We start from the raw sequence: 20,735 nt of genomic DNA, 5'->3' as shown, positions 1-20,735 counted from the left end.
AGAGGACTAGTGGACGCTTCATGTAGATGGTTCCTCAAATCCAAGGGGTGCCGACGCCGACATCGTCTTAGAAGGCCCCAACAACATCCTCATTGAAAAATCCCTTCACTTTGCTTTCAAAACGTCAAATAACCAAGCCGAATACGAAGCCATCCTCGTTGGGCTTTCCCTAGCCCGCGAAGTAGGCGTCAAGAGATTAACGTGCAAAACCGACTCCAAACTTACTGTAGGTCATCTAAACGACGAGTTCCAGATCAAAGACCCCATCCTTCTACAGTATTACCATCTGGTCCGTGCAGTCATTCAATCCGCCTTCGAACAAGTCCGCGTCGAACACATCCCAAGAACCAACAACGTCAGGGCCGATATCCTTTCCAAATTGGCCAGCACCAAGCTAAAAAATCGTCATCGATCCTTACTACAGCAAACACTATCCACACCTTCCATCACACACACTTGTCAAAATTTAACCCACACCCCAGCTAACAACGTCACCCCCTTCCAAAGCTAAAACTGGACCACCCCCTACATCCAATACCTTAAAACCGGCAACCCCCTCTAGATGCGAACAAAACTTGGCTGGCTAAGGCTGCCAGGTACACCATGATAGGCGATGACCTCTACAAGCGCGGATATGGCCAACCCCTCCTTAAATGCGTCACGGCAGAGCAAGCCCAATATATTATCAGAGAGCTACACGAAGGTATTTGTGGTTACCATTCCGGCGCACGCACCATGGCTGCTAGAGTTCTTAGAGCCGGATATTTTTGGCCGACCATAGAAGCAGACTGCCAGGATCATGTCAGGAAATGCAAACCATGTCAGAAACATGGCAACCTTATTCACCAGAAACAAGAACAACTACACCACATACTATCCCCATGGCCATTCACTATGGGGAATGGACATTCTCGGCCCCTTTTCACCCGACAAAGGGCAGGTAAAATTCCTAATTGTAGCCGTCGATTATTTCACTAAATGGATAGAAGCCAAGCCGCTAACTACCATCACGGCCCAACAAGTTCAACAATTTATGTGGAAGGACATTATATGCAGATATGGCGTGCCACATACCATCATCACAGATAATGACCGACAATTTATTGACAAGGAGTTAGCCAAATTCTACATTGGCCTAGGCATCAAACACATTACAAGCTCTGTAGAACACCCACAAACCAATGGACAAGCAGAGGCGGCGAATAAAGTTATCCTCGTGGAGCTGCGCAAGAGATTGGATACCGCCAAGGGCCGATGGCCCGAAGAATTAATAGAAGTACTATGGGCCTATAGATGCACCCCTCAATCATCAACAAACGAATCCCCATTCAGTTTAGTCTACGGCGCAGACGCCATGATACCGGTAGAAATTGGCGAGCCATCCCTGCACTGAGAACTGTACGACCCGAACCACAATCACCAAAACATGGCCTTGCACCTCGACCTTCTACCCGAACTCAGAGAAAAAGCCAGATACGACACTTAGCTACCAAACAACGAGCTGCCAGAAAATATAATGCAAATCTATGTCCACGATCGTTCATCACCAGGGACCTAGTATGGAGAATGGCCAACAGTGCTAGAAAGAAGGATGGCAAGTTCTCCGCCAATTGGGACGGCCCGTACCGCATACGCAAAGATGCAGGAGGAAGAGCTTATCGCCTGGAACACTTATCTAGGGAAGACTTTCCCAACACCTGGAATGCATCCCACCTCAAGTTCTACTTCAGCTAAATGTACATTATAATCGAACTGATGCTTGTAACCCCGGGTGTACTCTTTTTCCTCACCTGGTCTTTTTTTTCTAAGGAGGGTTTTGGCCAGGGAGGTTTTAACGAGGCACCCCTATTCAATAAATAAAAAGAAGGCTTCCCAACCATACGACTTTCTCATGTGTTTTCTTTCACATTTGTTTAACTTTCCCACCCTTACCCCAAGTAAGCGGCTTGGGTCGAAACCCCTATATTATGATTAATTCGTTTAAGTTCCCCACCCTTACCCCAAGTAAGCGGCCTGGGTCGAACACCCCTATATTATGATTAATTCGTTTAAGTTCCCCACCCTTACCCCAAGTAAGCAGTTTGGGTCGAACACCCCTATATTATGATTAATTCGTTTAAGTTCCCCACCCTTACCCCAAGTAAGCGGCCTGGGTCGAACACCCCTATATTATGATTAATTCTTTAAATTCCCACCCTTACCCCAAGTAAGCGGCCTGGGTCGAACACCCTATATTATGATTAATTCGTTTAAATTCCCACCCTTACCCCAAGTAAGCGGCCTGGGTCGAACACCCTATATTATGATTAATTCGTTTAAGTTCCCACCTTACCCCAAGTAAGCGCCTGGGTCGAACACCATATATTATGATTAATTCTTTAATTCCTCACCTTACCCCAAGTAAGCGGCATGTGTCGAACACCCCTATATTATGATTAATTCGTTTAAGTTCCCCACCCTTACCCCAAGTAAGCGACCTGGGTCGAACACCCCTATATTATGATTAATTCGTTTAAATTCCCCACCCTTACCCCAAGTAAGCGGCCTGGGTCGAACACCCCTATATTATGATTAATTCGTTTAAGTTCCCCACCCTTACCCCAAGTAAGCGGCTTGGGTCGAACACCCTTATATTATGATTAATTCGTTTAAGTTCCCCACCCTTACCCCAAGTAAGCGGCCTGGGTTGAACACCCCTATATTATTATTAATTAATTAAGTTCCCCACCCTTACCCCAAGTAAGCGGCCTGGGTCGAACACCCCAATATTATGATTAATTCGTTTAAGTTCCCCACCTTTAACCCAAGTAAGCGACCTGGGTCGAATATCCCTATATTATGATTAATTCGTTTAAGTTCCCCACCCTTACCCCAAGTAAGCGGCCTGAGTCGAACACCCCTATATTATGATTAATTCGTTTAAGTTCCCCACCCTTACCCCAAGTAAGCGGCCTGAGTCGAACACCCCTATATTATGATTAATTCGTTTAAGTTCCCCACCCTTACCCCAAGTAAGCGGCTTGGGTCGAACACCCCTATATTATGATTAATTCGTTTAAGTTCCTCACTCTTACCCCAAGTAAGCGGCCTAGGTCGAACACCCCTATATTATTATTAATTAGTTTAAGTTCCCCACCCTTACCCCAAGTAAGCGGCCTGGGTCGAACACCCCTATAATATGATTAATTCTTTTAAGTTCCTCACCCTTACCCCAAGTAAGCGGCCAGGGTCGAACACCCTTAACATATAACTTATCGCGACGCACATGCATCACATATTATCACAACTCGGCATACACAATAACACAGAACGTTAATCGCATTAAACATAAACGCAAAGTATACCAACGTAGCACAATGTACCGGTTATTACAGACATAGGCTCAAATATGTTCATAACAATAAAAGTTAAAGTCCTATTCTGCCGTGTCAGCCCCCACTTCCCCAGCATCAACCGCCTCGATAACCTCTTCAGCCACTTTCTCTTCCACCCTCAAATCCGCTTCCTCACCAGCACTATCATCATCCTCATTCACAAGCCTCCCATCGACAACATCCTTGTTGACATCAAACTTGACATCCGTAACATCCACCTCCTTGTGGAAAAATGCTGCTTGACGCAACCCTTTTTCAAAACCATTGATGTGTTCTTGTATAATGCTAGTCTTTAGATCATCGAGCTCGCCCACAGCTCCATCATACTTATCCTTCAAGTTCTCATAGTCCTCTTCCAATTCCACTATCCTTTTATTCAACTTCTCCTCAGAATCCAAGCAACGAACCCTCCATGTCGCCAACCTCTTTCTCTCTGCATCCTAACTCTCCTTTGCCTTCTCCAACGTAGCCTTTTCCTCCTCCAGCTTATTGAAATATCCTTCCTCACAGATATTTCTGGCAGCTCGATCAACCCAGATTTCGGCCCTTTCTCGCCATTGGCCGATCCTGCTCCACTAACCGACCTCGTTCCGAGCAGGGCTGCCCTTACCTTCTTCACGTATTTTCCCTTCCCACCACAGATTCTTACAAGTTGGGAACATCAGTCTTCCCAGCCGCCTTGGCCTTAGCGGCCATCTCCTTCCTCAGCGTTTGAAAAAGCGCTAAGTTCTTCTTTCCAGACTGCGCCATATGCCCTACAATAATACATTACAACTCGGATCAAAACAACTTAGAATTATTAACACAATTTAAGTAATAAACAGATACCTTCGATATCTATTATCGGATGCACCGAATTATAAACTCTAACTAGGCCCTTAGTGGGCAACTTATCAACAAACTTCAACAAGATCTCCACAACCTCCTTATCACTAGCCAACAACTCATCCATCCCCATGTCCTTATACCGAGAAGGATTGCTTGTCCAACTAAAAGGAAATTTGGTGCTCCCATCTGCGTTCAAAAAATGAGCTCTTCCTCCTTCTTCAACGACAACCTTGAAGTACCCATCCTTGAAATGCTTGAAAGACTGGGAAAATGCATCCAGTCTACTGATACTGGGGCGACTTATCAAAGATAGCCAAGTAGCCGGCCGCCGGGGTCTGGTGTCGTAAAAATACAAAAAAGCATAAGGAGTGGGCTCCAAATACAAGGATTGGCACAGGATGCGTAAGGCTTGCAAGTAGGCCCAACTATTCGGATGTAGCTGTGTAGGTGCCACATTCAACGCCCGCAATACGCCCATAGTGAAATCGTCTAACGACAATTGCACATGAAGTTGAGAAAAATGGCACATATACATGTAGAAAAACTTCTCGGTAGCCCCCTCCTGCCCATGGCATACCCGATCGATAGCACTAACCCTCTCTAGGAAAACAATGTCCCCACTGACACCCTTGGAGATGACAGGTGTGCAGTTTAACCAAGAGTTCAGTAGACGGGACCATCGGAATAGAGATGATTGGTTGCGGACGTTAGCAGCCGCCCACCCATAGCCACCTTTCGCCAGCCAGTTGCTTCTGCCAACTCTTCGAGGGGATCTTCTCGAACCTCCCTCACAGTCTCCATTGGAATCCCACTTGTCACGACCCCAGAACTTGTACCCTCTTCGTCAAATTGTCTACCCTTACTTCTCTCCGACTCAGTACTCTCACTACTACTAGACGTAGATAACGATATACTATCGCTACTAGACATACTTGTTTTCGTTTTTACGGGAAGATGTCGGCTGAGTTTGGGAACTAGTCAGACAGTATGATGCGCACAAGATCTCTGAATTCAAAACTCTCGCAAATGAACCAAGTAACCCCTCATCCGTTTCAAACCCATATTTATAGTCCACGATCCCAAACGACGAAAACTCTTCCCGCCAAAATAATACCCAGACCAATCGACACCATCATTGCGAAGGATATGACTCTTAAAAAATGACGGCGCCAAAACTTCTTGATTTGACCACTAACACCCCTTCACCTACCTTCAGGCAGTTACCACTTTTTAGCCTTAACATTGTTCATCACACTTAAAGGCTGGGGGACTGATGTATCACACCTAGCCGGTCCCGCTAGCATACCAACACATATCACCTTTGACCGACAACTCATATCGGACAAGGCTGGGGGACTAGTGTACCACACCTAACCAAACTCGAATGAATAAGTAAACAATGCATCAAGGCAGCCAAGTATTCAACCTAGGCCGAGTCAGTCTAACTTGTACCGGACCTGGTCAATTTAACCATATAAATGATAACCCTCACGAACATGCCAGAGACAACCTAAGTACACGACTTGGGCCGCTATGGTCCCGAACTTAACTGAATAAAGGCTACAAAGTGGCCAACACGGATAGTATGCGGCCAAGGACGACATCTGACAAGTCAAGAAGTAAACAAATCAGACAACTCTTGAAGACTTGGTAAAATGGAAGCCCCCACGTTCAATAGGCCTTAAGAGCCTGGATTAGGACCCAAGCCCACTCATAGCCCAAGCTAGGGCCCAAGCCAAGGCCCGACCCATTGGATAACCAGACATCATTAATGCTCTATAAATGCGCATGGACCCCAGTAATTAAAGGTACGCATTCATTAATCACTGATTTGACTTTCTGAGAGCTTTGACTTACTTGAGCTTCGGAGACTCTTCTGCAGGTAACCCCTCCTGGGTTCAAGTTGACATGTATCAACCGGGGAGAGACCAACTGAAGAGATAGCGGACTACATGGTAAGGTGACACTTGTGCCTAACTCATCTTATTTGTTCTCTGCAGGAACACTCTCAATTTAAGTGTTTAATATCATAAACCTTTCACTTACTGGGTAATATAAAATAAATTCTTTACTTATTATTATTAATTTTTGTTGCATTTGAAAATCCCTTTTGTTTCGCTAAAACAATTTTTGTTATTTCTCAACCATTGAGTATATATATATTGATATTTGAAAATTTTTCTTAGATCTCTAGAGTATTTTTCATCTTATCATACCCTTAATCATACATTTATTTTTCTTTGTGTGATTTCTTTCAATAATCTCTTAAATTGTTTATAAGACACACATTTTTTAATTTTTTAATATTTCTGTTTTTTGTTTCTTTTCATCATGTAGAATACTATTTCCATATATTTTATTTAATTATTTTTTATTTTTTAACTCATTATCAATCATACTGTAATTTTTTCACTATAATTGTATAAATAACTTTTATTTACTACAATATAAAAATTTAATGTAATTGCCATGTATAAAAATTTAATGTAATTGTATGTTTATTATTTGTTCTTTGTGTCTTTTTGATCAAACAATGTATTATAACTTTTATTAGTGTATAAAAAAAGAAATTCATTAGAATTTAAAAAATTGAAGTAAACAAACATTCAAAATATATTTTAATTTGAATATTTGTTTTCCTTTTATATTTTTTTAAAAATATTTTTAAATTTTATCAACTCATTTTCATTAATGTTTTCAAATTTAATAAAGGCTTTGGTTCTCATGAAATTTTATTTGGTATTCTAATCTAAAATGTAAACAATTATAATTTATTTCAAAGTATTTGATATCGAAGAAACAACCATCCTCCTAATATTGAATATTAGATAATATTATGTTTCCTTTACCATAATTTTTTTATTATTTTATAAAAATTAATTAAAATTAATATTGAAATAGTAAGAAAATGGCTACGGGTATGTGATGAAGGATTGACCCCAACCAAGGATGGAGGCACATGCTTAAGAAGACTAAGCATGTTTAGAAAGGAAGTTCACTAATCCTTCATCCCTTTCTTTTCTGTTTGTTATTTTTGATTCCCTAAGTTGACTTAGTTGAATCAACTTTAGTTGACTTGTTGACCTTTGACTAGGTTTGACTTGTTGACTATAGTTGACTTGACTTAAGCCAACATGCTAATCTACGTTTATTTGCTTTGTAGGTTAATTAGGAGTAAGAAAACAATGCTAGGTGGCGCATGGTGATTGAGGAGCATAAATGATGTGGAGGAGATAGTAAAGCAAAGGCATAAAGCATAAAGTAAAAGCCATAAAATAAGTGTACCTATGTACCTTTGGTCTCCTTTATTTTAGTTACTAGTAATTTTTAATTTATAAATTAGTATCAAAATTAGTTACTATAGGTGACTAATTATTTTTAACCACTAAAATTGATCATTATTTAAGAATTTTCTTGTATTGTTTGATACCGGCTTTTGTTTATACTCTCAATTATTTTATTTCAAAATTTTGTTTTATTTTTATTTATTAAATATAATAATATTATTAAAAGGTGGAGTCAAATAGAATGAAAAAATTGGGTGTGAAAATATAATTTTCCTAAATGTGATAATATGATCAATACTGACTTCATAAATAGTGTTCTATTTATAATATTTTTATAAACTTTTAGCTGAACGAATGTACATCAACTTGGTCTAGAGTTTTTTAATACTTTATTAACATATTCCTCATGTTGTTTTAGTGAGAATCTTATATCAGTTAAGTTCATATAATACACTAACTCCCATACTTTGGCCTCAAGTTTTTTATAAAAAAAAAAATCATTTCTTTGATGTCAAGGACTTTTCCGCGTACACGCAATGTTGAAAACCGTAAACATGAGACTCGTAATTCATCTCGCAAACAACTTTACGATGTTGACACCGAAATACAGGTTTTTGAAAGATAGAACAATAATACTCTTTACTAATGGTTTGTGAAACAACGAAGAGACAACCTCAGAATGATGATCGGATTTGATACCATTTGTTAATATTCAAGAAATTACTGAATTCCTTTGATGGTACTTAATGTTTCCCTTTTGATGAGGGAGAATGAGAGCCTAATTCATTTTTGTTTATTTTCTTAGAGGTCATAACAAAACCCCAAATTTTAACGAGTTACCTCATTTCTGTTAATTAAATTTATATAAATTTTATGTTGACGGTAGAATTAGTTTTTTAAAGGCTTAAATATATTATTGGTTCCAATTTTTCTAAATTTTATTATCTTTGGTTCTATTTTTTTTTTAAATGTTCAAAATGGTCCTAATTTTTATAAATTGTGGTCAATTTGGTCTTTTTCACATAAGCTGTTTAAATGATTAACCGAGGATGAACAATTATTACCATGTGTCACCTCCTGATTTTTTTTTTATTTCTGTAGTTTTTTTTATTTTTTTAATTTAAAAAAAATTGTTCATGTGTCAAGTCAGCATTGTGACATGTGACAGTGTTAGTGTCACGTGTCAAGCAAATGTCACTGCCACGTGTCAATTTAGTATATTGTCATGTGTTAGTGTCTCGTGACTTATATTCAATTCGGTCCTAATTTTCGTTAATTTGTAGAATTTAGTCTTAATTTTTGTTATTTTTGTTCAAATTAGTTTCAATTTGGTCTCTCTTCAAATTGATTAAATTTAATCTCTATATAAATGTTATACTAAAATTTTATTTTTATTAAAATTTAAATTTACACTAAATATTTCTTTCATTATTTTTAAACCCGCCATAATTATATTATTGGAAAAAATTATTAGATTTATGTTTGATGTTTGCTACATGTAAAAAATAGGTTTAGAGTTGGTTTTAAAATAATAAATAATTTTCCTATTAATTTTAAAAATATTGAAAAACTTTCCTTCTAAGTTTAAAAATAATTAAGAATTTTCCTTATCATTTAAAAAATAATAAAAAATTTTCCTTCTAATTTTAAAAATAATAAAGAACTTTCCTTGTAATTTTAAAAATAATTAAGAATTTTCCTTATAATTTTAAAAAAATAAAGAATTTTCTTTCTAATTCTAAAAACAATGAAGAATTTTTCCTCTAATTTTAAACTAAGTTTAACCATTTTTTTACATGTAGCAAAAATCAAACATATATATAATAATTTCCTTCCAAGAGTATAGTTAGGTTTGGTATAAAAATAATGAAAGAAATATTTAAAATAAATGTAAATTTTAATAAAAATAAAAATTTCAGTATAATATTTATATAAAAATTAGATTTGGTCAATTTGGAGATAAACAAAACTATGACTGAATTGAATAAAAATAATAAAAATTGGGACTAAAGTGAACAAAATTAACAAAAATTGAGACTGAATTAAATATAAGTCACAAAACACTGGCTCGTGGTCATCACACTAACTTGACACATGGCAAAATTTTTAAAATTTTTAAAATTAAAATTAAAAATTAAAAAAATTACGAAATGACACATGGTAGTTACTGTTCACCACTCGTTAACGATTTAAACGACGTATGCAAAAAGGACCAAATTGACCATAATTTACAAAAATTATGTCATTTTGAAAAAATGAGAACCAAAGAGAACAAAGTTTACGAAAATTGATACCAATATATTTAAGCCTTTTTTAAATTAGATCACTTGATATATAGTCTATATAAATGTAAATAGTTTTAAGATAATACGTGACCCATTTTAATGTAAACTAGTAGACTAACCCATATGTACGCATGGATTATATTTTATTTTTTATTTTTTATATTAAAATAATAAAATAATGAAAATATTATGTAATAAAATATCATGAAAATGATGTTATATTATTGTAAATGTTGTTATTAAAGTAATGAATTATTAAAGCTAAGTGATGCAATAATAATTTTAATTTTAAATATAATAAATAGAATTGATATTACAATATAATGCACTTAATTGATTTTACAAAATAACTATATTAATATGTGACCTGTGACCACGTTTTTCTTGTTTTTTATATTTCAAATCTTTTTAGAATAATAATATAATTTTTAATATATTTATTTAACCACTAAAAATACTAATAATAATATTAATATAAATTCTAAATTCTAAAAAGTTTTGAAAGATTAAAAATCTATTTAGCAAAATATTTAATATAACAACGTTTTTTATAATTAAAAAAATATACATAACAATAACACCATGAATAATAATAATAATAATAACAATAACAATAACAACAATAACAACAATAATAACAATAATAACAATAATAATAACAATAATAACAATCATAATAATAATACTAATAATAATAATAATAATAATAATAATAATAATAATGATAATGATAATGATAATGATAATAATAATAATAATAATGATAATAATAATAATAATAATAATAATAATAATAATAATAATAATAATGATAATAATAATAATAATAAAAATAGTAATGATACCAATAATAACAAACTAATGATCATAATAAATTTTTTATGTTATAAATATTAATGTCAATGTTAATACTAAGACTAATGTTAATGATAATAATCTATAATTAAATATAAAGATATACATCAACAACAAAACAAATAAAAAGGACAAGTAATTGAAATACGATCTCTTAGTAAATAAAATTAAGATGTGTGTCTAAATATAATAATAATAATAATAATAATACCATTATAATAATATCTCATAGCGATAATAATAATAATAATAATAATAATAATTCATAAACTAAATATATAAAGAGATACACATTTTTGGTGTCCTTTTTTATTTTTATAATTTTATCCTCTTAATTATTATTTGTTAAATTTAAATAATTATTCATAAAAAAATTATTTGTCAGTTTTATCATTTTACTAATTTTAGTAACTATTTTTTTAATTCAAATAATTACACAGATACAGAGATAAAATGAATAACAAAACAAATAAAAAGTACAAATAATTGAGATATGATCTCGTAGTAAATAAAAGTAAGATGTGTGCCTAACTATAATAATAATAATAATAATAATAATAATAATAATAAATAATAATAATAATAATAATAATAATAATAATAATAATAATAATAATGCAACTACATACATAAAGAGATAAACATCTTTTATGTCCTTTTTTATTTTTTTTAATTTTATCCTCTTAATTTAAATAATTGTTTATAATAATAAAATTACTTTTCAGTTTTCTTATTTTACTAATTTTAGTAACTTTTTTTTTAATTAAAATAATTGTTCAAATGTAAAGATAAATGTACAACAAAATAAATAAAAAGAAAAGTAATTGAAACATGATTCCTACATAGTAAGTAAAAGTAAAATGTATATCTAACAATAATTATGCCATTTTGACCATAATTTACAAAAAATATGTTATTTTGAACATTTTAAAAAAATGAGAACCAAATAAAACAAAATTTATGAAAATTGAGACCAAAATATATTTAAGCCTTTTTAAAATTAGATCACTTAATATTTAGTCTATATAAATGTAAATAATTTTAACATAATACGTGACCATTTTAATGTAAATGTTCCTTGTCTTTAGGAAAAGCATCGTAAAAATAAGAGTTGTTCCTGTCGCATACTAGGTTGAAGAATAAACTTTTATGTTTTTTCGTGCTTCGGAAAGAATCCCAATCCCCTTTTCAAGATTTTGAGCATTAAGATATCTATTAAGATGTCTATTAGGGCATCTAGTATTTCGGATTTAATTAGTTTATTCTAATTCCCTTTGTCTTCCCCAAATAAATTACATTATAGAGACAATAACAAATGCTTCCAAGGTTTTTTGGTATATGATCCAAGATATACTTTTGCACTTTAATTAGTTCAACTAAAGACGTAAAAGATTGCTTATGCATAAAAAAGTTACGGTGTGTGTATATCTTCGGAATATATATATATATATATATATATATGACATTACACTATTAGAAACATTCAATTCGTCAACGGAAATTTATGGAAGGATGAAAATTTGTTGGTAATATGCAATAATCGAAGAAAATTATTGGGAAATTTTAATATTTTATTTATTGACAAAAATATTCGGCACAGTTAGTGAGTTGTGTTATAATGAACCAATTATTCGTCGATAAGGTTGTCACAATTGTTTTGTCGATCGATGCGAGGTGTTGGTAATTGAGTGAGAGAATTAAAATAAAATTTCTAGATTCAGAGAAGGTGTTTCCTCCCTTTTCCAAGTCGTGAGCAGCCCTTGCTCTTCCTCGTTCTCTTCTTTTCCAAGATTTGCCTCAAATTCTTCCTTCCCAATTTGCCAGGCCTTCATTGCCCACTCAACATTGCCATCAAAACCTAACTTTGAGTGATGATTTGGGCGTCTCTAGGTGTCGGCATTGGAATTTCCAAGTCGAGTCTACGGAGCTTTTCGGTTGTTCGTGCGTCGTCGCGGGGAGCAAAGATGGTCGATGTTCGACTTCACGACCATTTGTTACACATGTTTCAAAATTTTCGATTGATATACAGTTAAAGAATAGATGTTGAATTGTCTCTTCACCCCTCCCATGACACATTCACGATTTATGAGATCCTTCCCTCTTTTGAAAATAATATCCTATTTTCTCTTTCCCTAAATCAAGAAAAATTATTATCAAACTAATTTTCTTTGTGTCCCATCCCGATGCTTTCCTTAAATCTCTCACCACTAGGATTTATAATGACTTTGAATTGTAGAATTTAAGCTTCACCAGGAAACATAACTCCAAAATACTTTTCGCAAATCATGTTTATCTTTTTAAATTCACCACTTCCATTTTTCTAATAAAGATATGTTAAAAGCTTTTAAATATCTAATCCTTTATCCACATTCTTCTTTATATTTTAACATATTTTCTCAACTCATGCAATTTTCCTTCAACTATATCCCCAACCCCATATAGATTGCCTCTAAAATCTATTAATTCCTTCTCTTACTTTTGATAACATCTTAGAAAGAGATAAATAAAACAGTGATAGGACTATAATGACTGATTTTATGAGTGTGATTCCACCAGAAAAAGATAGAAACTTCCCTCTCCATTTATCAAATTTATTCCTATTCTTAGTTATAGAGTTGTTAAAATGAGTTGGAACCTGTGAACCAACTCGGCTCACCACGGGTTCGGGTCGGGTTGAGTTGAAATTTTTTTACAAATTTCAATACAGGTTGATTTTTGACCTGGCTCATCTAAAACCCGATTCACCCGGGTTGAACCTGTAGTGAGACCAACCCGTATATAAAAGGGTCACACATGTGTTTTTTATTTTTTTTATTAAGTTGGGTTTTACATTTGGGTCATGTTAGGTTGTTTTTTTATCCAACACATAAATATTTGTATTTTTTTATTTTGGTTTGTATTTGAATTGTATTAAATTTTATTTAAATTTTAATTAGAATTACAATTTAGTTTTGACCGAAAAAAATAAAAAAAAAATATTTTATTTAATTAAGTGAACCTGTGAGCCAACCCGTTTAACTCGCCAATCCGTGGTGGACCAGGCCGGGTTCAAATTTTTTTGACTCGCTAAAAAGTGAGCCTGGTTGGGTTGGCTCACTAAATCATCAACCTGTGATGGGTCGAGTCGGGTCAGACCGAGTTATCTGTTTTGACAGCTCTACTTATTTATCACACCATTCCAAAAATAACTCTTTCCATTATTTTCTCCCGGTGGCATGCCTAAATATATTAATGGAATAAGCATTTTGGTACAATTAAGTATAACTGATAACATTTAATAACATTTAATATGTATTATTGATTTATCCCAACTCTCACCGAATTAATTTTGTAAAAAATTACTTTTAACTACTATAAAAAAATGTTTCATTAATAATCAATTAGTCACTATAATAACTAATTTAAATAATAATTTATATAATAAAAAATCATTTGTTACTAAAATAGTCACTATTATGAATTAAAAATTATAATTGGTCATTAAATATATTAATGGAATAAACATTTTGGTGCAATTAAGTATAACCGATAACGTTTAATATGTATTATTGATTTATCCCAACTCTCCCCAAATTAATTTTGTAGAAATTTACTTTTAACCACTACAAGAAAATGTCTCATTAACAACTAATTAGTCATTATAATGACCAATTTAAATACTAATTTAAAAATAAAAAAATTATTGGTTACTAAAAAAGTCACTATTATAAAATAAAAATTATAATTGATCACTAAATTGATTACTAATTAATTAGAGACTAATTTAGAAACTAACTCTTTTTGGTAGCAAAAACCTTGCTAGCTAATATTTAGTAACCAATTTTCTTTGGTAAGTAAAATCTTGTACCTAAATTTTAATAACCAATTTAGAAACTAATTATAATTTTTTATTCATAATACTGACTATTTTAATAACAAATAATTTTTTGTTTTATAAATTGGTATCTAAATTGGTCACAATAGTATAATTTTGGTTACTAAAATTGATAACTAGTAAAGATTTTCTTGATGTTTTAACTATTTCAAAAAACAAAAGATCTTAATATATAGTCGTTATATTGAGTTTCAACCTAATACATAAACAAAGTATCATGGGTAAACTGTAACATGAGTAATGGCATGTTATAACGTAGGACTAAAATATATGTACATATATTTTTGCTTAATTAAGCTTTATTTTCAATAAATTTGGAGAACTTCGCTATTGGTCCTAAACAAATATATTCCCATTTTGGTCTCATACAAATTTATTGTTTTTTCTTTCTTTGTCGTTTATTGTGACCATGTCGGTGTTCGAATTACACTAAAGTTTTTTAAGAGAAAGAAATTAACAATATTATGGAAACTATGATATTTCGCTTTAGTTAGGGTTTGCATCACTATTTTTTTTTTTACTCTTCCTTATTAAACAATAAATTCCAAATCAGAAATAAAAACAACGGGTATGTAGAAAGAAATGAACAATGTAAACTCAAACCTAAAGAAAATGACACAACTCCATCACATTGATTAATTTCTTTCCTTTAATAAAATAAATATAATATATCATTTAATTGATGCAACACTATTGATGTTTATACTTTGGTCAGCACAAGAGCCATAGTCTAATAGGACAATAAATAGTTAAACTGTAAATGAAATAAAAATGGCATGCTTCAGAGATGCTCTGTGCCTAACTCTTTTAACATGTGAAGTAACAAATGATGTGAAATAAAACAAAGAGTCGTGTTCAAAAAGATAAAGGTATAGCTTTTTCTTTTAACGTGTTTTTTCTTGTGATCTCCTACTTTAGTTTAAACTAGTAAATACCTATAACTAGCAAAAAGCATACCTCAATTGTGTATCATCACAACCTATTCTGTACGTAAATGCAGAAAAAACAAAGAGTATCTACTCTTATTATATTACTAGTGGAAAATTTCATGTCTAGCATATATTTTTTAACATATTTGATTATTAATTAAGATCTTATCAATTAGTTATGTAGTGTGCGTACGGCATTACCGTACGGTTTTTACCCTTTAAATCTTTTATTCTTGCAACTGATCGATCAATACAGGCCGGACAGTCGAATCTTTTTGATTAAGCTTTCCTAATCACGATTTAGGAAATTGGGTGATGATTAGGGTAACGCTAATCAAAACTGAATTACAAAATCTATACCTAGAGGTTTAGGTAACGTGGTAGGTCATTTTCATTAGTTGTGCATTTAATAATCTTGCATTTGGACTTAACTAACTTTAGTATCGGAAGACGGTACATCCGATCAATGAGGAAAAACAGAAGAAGACAACAAGAATTGTAGATTAGGAAGTGACCGAGTGATCTCATATATTTGAAACATTTTGACGTCCATTGTGGGGATGTGTGATTACTTTTTTGAACTCATGATAACCACAAGGAACATGACAAGAAATGTAATCCTAAAAGAAGCTTCAAAACGAACAACTAGATCCAAGGAAAATGATACCAAGGATACAAAAGCAAATGGATGACATACATAGGAGGTACGAGGAAGAGTTGAAAGCATTGCGAGTTGAGAACACAATCTTTAGGGGGGAAGAGGTAGTAAGGACTTAGTCCCATCCACCCCGACTCTCTCAAGACTGGCAAAACAACCTCGAGACCAACCTCGCTCGTCCTACTTAGCATATGACAAAAGAAAGATGAATCGCTTCGTGAATTTTATGGATCGGTTCGGGAAGTTGACCCGTAGGATAAGGGATTTGAGGCTTGAGATAGCCATGCACCACCTTATTACTACCTTGTGATATGGTCCGTTCGCAGACATTCTATGCATGCAACCACCCAAAAGCATAGATGAGTTGCACCAAAGGGCGACTTAGTTCATAGAAGTGGAGGAAATCTGAAACTACCGTAAGCAGCTGCAAGCGAAGGTCTTAGGGAACAAGAAAGTGGAGGACATGAAACCGTCCAACAAACCAAACGAGTCAAGAGGTAGAGAGCAACTTAAGGGATCCTACTTCAATAACTACGCTCCTCTTTATGGCCCTTCACAAGAAACTGACTCTCCTAACACCGACGACGAGAGGCATTACCTTTATCATTGCAACCTTCATTACACCACCGAGGAATGTTCCCCTTGAAAGACAACATTGATGAATTCATAAGGGTTAGACATCTAAAAAAGTTTGTTAAACTAACTGGTACGAGAAAAGATCACCATAGCACCAGTAGTCTCCCAGCCATCGAAAGGCATCTCGATCTAATTGTCATAGAGAGCCATCTCACCAGCGAAGCCGTTGCAAGAGTAAAAGTTGAGATTGTCCCTTAAAAGGATATATAAACAACATTTCTAAAGGATTTGTAGGTGAAGGATACTTAGCCTCTACTTGGAAAAGGCACATTAGGGCACTAAAGTTAGTGCACCTTGTGGAGAGAAAAGTTAGCAATATGTTGTTTATCACCTTCACGGATGAATATTTTAAGGCATTGGATCTTGATCAAGATGATCTAATTGCCATCTACATCTAGCTGGCTGATTGTGGAGTAGGAAAGATCATTGTCAATCAAGGAACCTTGGTCAATATCCTCTATTGAAAAACCTGTTGAAAGATGGATATCTCAAAGGACTTGATTGTGCCATACAATGAGCATATCGTTTACTTCTCAGACGAATAGGTAAACACGCGTGGATATCTGGACTTGTGAACCATGATTGATTCTAGCAGAGAAAGTTGATAGGTTAGAGTTTGCTATTTGTTGGTTGAAGCGAATACCTTGTATAATATACTCATAGGTCAATCGTGTCTCAATGGTTCGACGCTATTATATCCACCACTCACCTAGCAATGAAATTCCCTTGGACAAAAGAGGAATATACATTGTGCATGTCGACCAGCAAATCGCACAAGAATGCTATGTGGCAGGATTAAAGGTGGCACTATATCAACCGCTTAAGAAGGTCCGCCGGTTGAAAATGGCCATGGCCGACCTAGACCCCATAACCAACACTGATGATAGCTTAGATGTTTAATACCAAAGTCAAACACAAAAACTTTAAGGAGGGAAATTTAGTTTGGAGAAACACAAATGATGACCGTAAAAAGTCTTCACACAATAAGCTAGCACCAAATTAGGAGAGTCCTTTCAGAATCGTTGAAAACTTGAACAAAATGGTGCATATCTACTAGACCACCCGAATGATAAAGTAGTGCCCAACAAGGAAGAGTACTATAATGACTGACATTGTTATATGATTTAGAAGTTACATGAAATAGTCCATACATTTAGTATGTGAAGTAGACGACTAGTCTTGTATAGTCTAGTATAACATGTACAATTTGTTTGTATCATCTGATGGAGTATCGTCTAGTGATTACTCAATCCTATGTTAGAAGCACTATTCACATGACTTACTCAAAACACTGAACATGTGTCTTCAAATTTGAGTATACGTGTGTCTCAAGCTTGACAGTTATAACAAAATTCATGTATATATAGGATATTGTAGCCTTTGTATTAGGTTAACCTTAAGTTGTTTTGTGCAAGAGTGTGTAGTGAGAGAGAAACCTCTATTTTGTAATAAATGATTTAATGAATTTTCTCTGTGTACATATAGACTTAAATTCATTAATACTTTAGTCGAATCACGTTAATTTATATGTATGTGTGTGTTTGTTCTTCTTGTTTTCTTGTTTTCTCTCATTTACCTTCTGCTATCTACCTTCAAATTCTACAAAGCATTGATTTTTCAACTAATTTCTTTGTCAAAATCTTGATGCCCAACGAAACCAACAGCGAACCCAATAGAGAAGAAGAAAAATGGAGCTATGGGAGATTCATACGCATGTAAATGATAAACAATATATATAATTGGAAAAATATAGGATGTGGAAAGAAGTTATAGGATGAAAAAAAACAAAACAAATTGTGTAACGTCCCATTTAATTTAAAATAGCAATTAACGGAAACGCCACACAAAGATAGTACAACAATGCAGTCCTGGGATTCATAACACCACCCCTACAAAACTAGGCATATCACGATGCCAACCAAAAACAGGATAACGGTTCGACTAAAAGTTTACAAATTCAAGAACAGCGAAATACAGGGGCCATAGCCCTAAAGAAAAGTCCAAAGGAATCTATAGTCCAATCCACGCGGACTAAGTAGCATAATCTCCATTTCCTTGCTGACCACGAGAACCTTGCCCATCTGCTCCCATCAATTACATTGATGATCATCGCAAGAAAGAAGAGCCACATACAAGACAACCATACAATAAGCATGGTAAGCTAGAGCCAACAACATTTTCATCATACAGTTAAATATGGCTTCACCATCCAATGTCCATACAACAACCAAGCATGTTATGACTCTACAATCAATACACTACGACTCCACTCGACTCATTCGGATACGTACAACTTAGTCGGATTCAGCGGATGCTTGCACTTGTGGTGGATACCTCTGCTCACCCCCGAGCTGCTCGATCCTGAGCTATGTGTTACAAGTATTACGATGAATCAAATTTCCCTCACCACAAGGTTAGCCCTTAATGAATTCCAGGCTTCTTGCTACTCTCACCATAGGAGTCAGTCCGCTCTAAGTGAGACTAACTGACTCCTTAGAGTGTCAGGATGCAACCTTGACTTGAATCCTTACCTAGTTATACAGATGGGGCACCACCATGGACACCCACTAACAGGGGCCATGGAATTACGTCCCGACCACTGAAACGCAACCCCGGAAAGTCTCACCTAGAGACCCCAAGGAATTATGCACTGACACGGACCAACATATATAAACAACCAAGGATTTATGCATACGTTGCACATAAGGTTTCAACCCAAAACCCATAACAAATCTCCATTTCTCATATGTTGAATCATTACCAACTCGTTATTCTCGATCATGCATGAGGTGTTTCTCCTCATGCCAACCATACCAAAGCTTTACCAACCACCAAAATTCATCATTGCTCATGCCAAGTTTGTGGCCCCACACACATACATATGTAACCAACTCATCATATACAAGTCATGTAGAGATCATGCCAACTTTCATACCAAACCCATCATTTGTAATTCAAGAATCATACTACGTATACCTCATACTCCATTATATACATATCGCTCATCATACATTCATACCCAACCAAAACAAACCATTCAGGAACAAACAAACATCCAATCACAGCATTGTCTCGCCCAGCACCTCGCTCAGGTTGAGGGGTCTCGCTCAGGCGAGGCGAGCTCGCTCAGGCGAACCCCCTTCGCCTAGGCGAGGGCTCGAAAGAGCATCTAGAAACTAACGCGGGATCTCGCTTAGGCGAGACCCCTCTCGCCTAGGCGAGATGTTTGCTCGCTCAAAAATTTGAGCGGGTCGCCTGGGCGACCCTTCGCGCAAACTGGTTTGGGCGAATCCCTGTTTGTCTCGCCTAGGCGAGACTGGCTCGCTTGGGCGAGATTAACAGGTATCGCCACTGTTTCACCTGCAGCAGCTATAGTTCCGAACCCACCGATCATACAAGATATCCCACACACCACAAACAACAATTTTATCCATACAAATATTCAACGAGCTCAAAAATAGATCAAAGACGACTCAACTTGAAACCCTAACTTCCCGTACCTGGAAATGGGTTCGTATAGGTCTCGACACTGGACCCTGGAGCACAGCAGTTCGAGAGATGGACAGGGAACTGGCAGAACAACGGAACAGTAGGAAGAACAGGGTCATCAACTAACATTAAACGGTGGAATACGAAAAGGGAAGTAAGGACAGTAGGTTTTAGGGTCACTTACATTGTGCAGAAAGTGGAACGTGAGCTTTGAGCGGACCAGATCGAGACGACAAGGCTAACCCTAGCAGAGCTTTAGTGCGGAAGGGGAAGGTGACGGCTGCTGAGTTTCTGCAAGAGTGAGAGTGAGTGTGGAATTAGGGCAACATGAAGACTTTTATCCTATGAACCGACCTTTAGGCCCATTATTGTAGGACAACCCTTAAAAGGAAGTAGAAATAAAAAGAGGGTCTTACAAATTGTCAATAACAATTTTGGAATTTCTAGTTGTATACAAATAAAGCATCATATTCAGACGATTTATAAAAATGTCTATCTTGATGTTGTATACAAATTTCTT

The sequence above is a fragment of the Vigna unguiculata genome, chromosome 2 (genome assembly GCF_004118075.2).
Source record: "Vigna unguiculata cultivar IT97K-499-35 chromosome 2, ASM411807v1, whole genome shotgun sequence".
Taxonomy (NCBI): Eukaryota; Viridiplantae; Streptophyta; class Magnoliopsida; order Fabales; family Fabaceae; genus Vigna; species Vigna unguiculata.
Note: the sequence above shows the minus strand (reverse complement) of the source record.